We start from the raw sequence: 6,000 nt of genomic DNA, 5'->3' as shown, positions 1-6,000 counted from the left end.
AGAATTCTTGTCCACAGACAAGCAAAGAAATTCTGTCCTGTGGATAGTCAACTGATTTTCCTCTCCCGGTATGGAAGAAGACAGCTTTGTGTCCATTTGTAAATTTATTTTAGCATTTCCATCTATACAAGTCTCCTCTCTTTGACTTCTCCTTTGAATGGGTTGTCACATTTCACTGATAATGAGGTAAATAAAATATTTACGAGGTATTCCTTTCATATCTGTATGAGAATCATGCTTTTACCTTTTGGGGAAAATTATCCTTTAACCTAAGATATACAAATGTCCATTGCGTCATAGAAAGCCCCTTATCCCTCTCCCTAGGCTTATAAATAAAGACAGTGAGGCTCACAGAAACTCATGGTATTATATACAGGTAATAAATTGCTGAGCTGGATTTGAATCCATGTCCATTCAGTTCCTAAACTATTTTTTTGTTCTGTCTCTTAGCTCTGCCTTCTTACTGAGAAATAGATTTTTATTCTTTAAAGGACTGCTTTTAGCTTAATGTTCCAGTTGATGCTGATATTCAAAGTAATTACTTTTTATCCAAAAAAAAAAAAAGGATACTCCTGTAATCTTGAGATTCATAGTAGTTAAATTTGATTTATATAGTCTCAGACTTCAGCTTTGTCTAACTGCTAGGTTTCTCTGTTCTGCTTTGGCGGAGATATTTTTCTTGGCTTTCCATCAAATAATACCATATTTCTCAAAGCCTCAGTTGGTCTAATTTAAGGTATGCATTCAATTGCATACATAGCTACTCCCACTCAGTGCCTGCTCAGGCCTTCTGATTATGTCAAGAAGAAAGCCTCAGGGAGGTGGCTGTGTGCCTTCAACATCTCTCTCATTCTTGCTACTCTCCTTACAACAAAGAGAGAGCCTCAGAGCTTCCCCAGCAGGGTCAGTAGTCATTCTTCATAATTCTTTTTGTTTGTTTGTTTTTATTGTGCTTAGTTAATGGTTATTTACTTATGGAAAATCATTCTGTTTTGCATTTACATAAGTAGTATAAAGCTTCTTTTAAAATAGATTGCTGTTAAAAATAGGTCAAGATAATAGTTATGAGTTAGGAGATGGCAAAAACTATGATTCCTATGAGGCCTCAAATTTAGGATCAAGGAGAGTCTTTGGAGGTGAAAATCCAAGACTATTGCAGTCAGTTTTGTATGAGTTAAGTGGCCTTGGGTCACTTACCAATAGGAACCTACCCATCAATTTGAGAATACTACTATCGACCTCACAGAGGCTTTGTGAGAGGAAATAAGATGACCCAGGGGACTATAAGCTTCCCAAGGTCACAGGGTATACCTAGTTTATCTTTTTTAATCCTTCAGCTTCTCACACATTCCTTAGCACATAGGACTCAATTAGAACTTATTTTCTTCTTTCCTTCTGTGGTGCTACTTAGTATGGTCACATGACTTCCTATGTTATTATAAAGGAGAGAGTATTCCATATGAACACATGAAATATACACAAGCATTTCCAATCTTTTGTTTTTCCCCTTGATTATCAAAGCTGTATATGGTCATTGTATACATTGTATATGTTGCATGCAGAATATACATTTGAAATATAGGAAAAGATAATAAAGCAAGAAAAAAAGACCTCCCTCAAAACCCACCTCCCTACACACACATCACACCTCAAAGTCAACCACTCTTTTTTTTTTTGCGATACGCGGGTCTCTCACTGTTGTGGCCTCTCCCGTTGCGAAGCACAGGCTCCGGACGCGCAGGCTCAGCGGCCATGGCTCATGGGCCCAGCCGCTCCGCGGCATGTGGGATCTTCCTGGACCAGGGCACGAACTCGTGTCCCCTGCATCGGCAGGTGGACTCTCAACCACTGCACACCAGGGAAGCCCCAACCACTCTTAATTTGTCAAACTTCCATTTGTATCTATAATTTAAAAAAAGAAAAAACTTTATATACTTGAGATACTACTGAAACCGTGCACCTCAGATTGGGACTTGAACCCATGCGGCTGGGACTCAAACCCGGCCAAAACCCAGACTGGGACTTGAACCCATGTGACTGGGAGTCAAACCCGGACAAAACCCACAGTCCTCCAACTGAGATCACACACCTGATTTCAGGACTTAATGAAGCTCAGGTTCTTGATGTCTCATCGCAGAAAGAATTCAACGAGAGACAAAGTGATAGGTAAGAAGTGGATTTATTTAGCGAGAAGCACACTCCATAGAGAGAGAGTGGACCATCTCAGAAGGTGAGAAAGGCACCAGGGTTTGGGGTTGTCATTATTTATAGGAGTGGGTAATTTCATAGGCTAATGAGTGGGAGGAGTATTCCAGCTATTTCAGGACGGGGCGGGGATTTCCACGAATTGGGCCACCACCCACTTTTTGATCCTTGTGGTCGCCTTAGAACTGTCATGGTGCCTGTGGGTGTGTCATTTAGCTTGCTGATGTGTTACAATGAGCGTATACTGAGACTCAAGGTCTAGTGGAAGTGGACTTGTCCACCGTCTTGGACCCATTTGGTTCTAATCCTTTTATGTCATGTCCTCGGGCTATGTCATTCTTTCAAAGGTTGTGCCCCGCCCCCTTCCCTCCTGTTTTACTAGTATATACATAGTTTTGCAACCTGTTATTTTCTCTTAACATCAGATCCTAAGCCTTCTACTTGGCGTTGAGAATTCTTTCGCTCAGCATGATTTTTAATGTTTGCCTCACAGTGGGGCCTTCCTTTCTCATCCATCGTGAGATCTGCCGACAGAATGTCAACCTGTGAACTCTTGGGTAGAATGTTCCCAGATGACCAGTCAGACAGTTTGGGTGGCAGGGCAGGGCTGTTTGGGGGGCAGCGAAAGAGAAGGAGATGGAGGGATGGAGGGAGCTAGGAAAGGAGGCATGGGAGCCAGAGCTTCACCTGTGCAAACTGGATTGGGAGGTCCAGAATGAGGCAGATGGTTGCCTTGGTGACTCTTGGACCCACCCATTAATCTTGCGCTCCCTCTGCTGGTCTCACCGGACACATTCACTGCGTGATGAATGTCAGCAGTGACTACAGAGGCGCGGAGTCCTTTGAAATCACCTGTGATGGACAGACGAGAAACAGCCACCCTTTATGCAATTTTTATAAGATCAAAGTTTACATCAACATTGATGGATTGATTGATTGTGCTTATTCGGTTGAAACAAATGAGAATCCACACCCCGCCCTCCCCTCCTCCCCAGTGTAATGAAATTCTAAAGGTCTCCCCTTTTCTTTTCAAGATTCTTATTATTCTCCTGCCAGGTCTCTGGTGATCTCTTTGGTTGTTTCTCTTGACTGTATTTTGCTCTTGCTTTTCTCGGCTTTTCCACAGCCTTGACCCGCCCTGCCCCCTCGCTGGTGCCATTTGTGAATAAGAAAGTAATGGTGAAACTCTGCCTTTGCCTTGCAAAGCAGAGCTACAGTCAGCTGCTCTAATTGTGCAGCCTCTTATTTCTCCATTTGGGCTTAATTCGAAGCTGTAAAAAGCTTTTCAAAATAGGTGCGCGCTCTCCTTGACAGTTGTGATAAAACAACGCCTCCAATAAAGAGAAAGCAAGACACATTTGCAGTTTCTTTTTCCATAATTTATAGTGATTTAGCTCCCCCCATCAGGAGATAAGAATTTCTTTGGGAACAATTCTCTTTTAATAGCACCATCTGAAGCAGCAAACATTTCTTTTGCAGTCATTAGAGCTCCTAACCTACAAAACAGTGACTGAAGATTGAATTGGGTTTTAGAGAGTGGCTGCCTGCATCACATAAATAAACAATGAGGGCCCCCGACCACTTCAGTACAGAACTTAAATAATCAGTGCAGATGGTCAGCTGCAGCGTTACACGTGCATAACCCATTTAAAAGATGACATTTCTGGGCTTCCCTGGTGGTGCAGTGGTTGAGAGTCCGCCTGTCGATGCAGGGGACACCGGTTCGTGCCCCGGTCCGGGAAGATCCCACATGTCACAGAGCGGCTGGGCCCGTGAGCCATGGCCGCTGAGCCTGCGCGTCTGGAGCCTGTGCTCCGCAACGGGAGAGGCCACAACAGTGAGAGGCCGACGTAAAAAAAAAAAAAAAAAGATGACATTTCTAAGGGCAGAAGCACTAGTGTTCTCACAGCACCATTCATTCGCTCTACTTGAGCTACTTCTTTTTACACTGAGAACCAAAGCCTGGGTCAGGCAAATTATTGCAGGCACTAATGCAGACAGATGAGAAGATAAGGGAATTGTTGAATGATGAGAGTACAAATAGTAAATTAGCTTAAGGATTTATGGCCCCAAGCTTAGCCTAACAAGTGTTATTTGCTTTGATCCTTCTCACTGAGTTGCAAGTGACCAAAAAAGAAAAAAAAAAGTCTCAAAAAAATTTAAGTACACACAAAAAGGTAATTTATTATCTTATTCGTTCGTGTAACTAAGAAGTTCAGACCTTCAGGTATTGCTGGTTCTCGACACTCAGGTAGGGCTGTCAATTCTGCCCCCGTCCATGTTGGCTTCATTTCCAGCATGATGCCACTGCTGGTGTCCACTGATGCTCCATGCCTGTGTATTAACACCTTCAAACCCAACGGAAAGAGATTCTTTCCAAACCCAAGGAAAAGATCATGGATTACATCTCTTTGACCAGTTTTGGATATGTGCATTTTCTGAACCAATCATTGTGTCCAGAAGAGTAGAATGTTTTGATGGAGTCCTTCTACGGAGCCATGGGGGCAGTGGGGAGGAGAAAATGTGGTTTGTGTGTAGCACCACCAAAACAACTAGACTAGGAGAGGAGGTGAGTGGCCCCTCAGGGGAAAATCTACATGCTATTAGCAGATGATGGTGGGAGGGATGTCACTAGGCAGAAGAGATGTCTAGTCCTTTAACCAATGAAATGTAGAATGGAACATCCTCCTAAGTAAAAACAATCCTCCTGACATCTTTTCTATGCTACCACTCAGTGTTTGCCAGCTTTTAAGTTTCCCATTTTCTCAAATGAAAGAAGAACATCTTACGATACCCCATCCCTCGGTCTGTTGAATTAACCAAAATGTGCAGCAGCCCTTCTGAGAATCCTGGTGCTGAAAGGGTCAAGTGAATGTAAATAAGGCATCGCTGAACTAACAGGTTCCAGACTGCTAAGCCCCTGTTACTACTTTAGAAATGTTTCTTTCTTTTAACTTGTACTTGGGACCATTTACTTGTGGTTATTCTGGTGGTGCCACAATCTCTCTGGAATGTCTTACGCATCCAAAGACTATAATAATACTAAAAGGAACTATTGTTACACTTCAGTATAGAAACAGGACACACACACACAAATGAGTACATATAAAACCACTGAATCTGAATGAGATAGATGGATTGTATAAATGTCAGTTTCCTGGTTGTGATATTATTCTATAATTTTGCAAGATGTTACCATTGGGGGAAACTGGGGAAGAACACAGGATCTCTCTGCATAATTTTTTTTACAATGGCATATGCATCTCCAATTATCTTTAAAAATTCTTTTATAAAAAATTTTTAAAATAAAAATAAGACCAACAAACAAAAACAACCACCAAAAAAAGTAATAAAGTGTTGGCATCATGATGATAGCAATGTCCGATGTCATCTTTTTTTTTTGTGGTACGCGGGCCTCTCACTGTTGTGGCCTCTCCCGTTGCGGAGCACAAGCTCCGGACGCACAGGCTCAGTGGCCGTGGCTCACGGGCCTAGCCGCTCCATGGCATGTGGGATCTTCCCGGGCCGGGGCACGAACCCGTGTCCCCTGCATCGGCAGGCGGACTCTCAACCACTGCGCCACCCGGGAAGCCCCCGATGTCATCTTGATGGAAGCAAATATTTGAAATGTTTTTCCAGATAGTGGTGTGAATGTGTCGTTATCTTCATGCAGACTCAAAAGCTTTGGGCTGAAATTGTTGAAGCCATAGGCTGAGTCAAGAATACTCTGTACTTAGCTGTGGAAAGAGTTCTGACACAAGTTCTATAAATATGTATTCATTCAACAAATTTTTT

Source organism: Mesoplodon mirus (assembly GCF_964341445.2).
Source record: "Mesoplodon mirus genome assembly, chromosome: 12".
NCBI classification, from domain to species: domain Eukaryota; kingdom Metazoa; phylum Chordata; class Mammalia; order Artiodactyla; family Ziphiidae; genus Mesoplodon; species Mesoplodon mirus.
Note: the sequence above shows the minus strand (reverse complement) of the source record.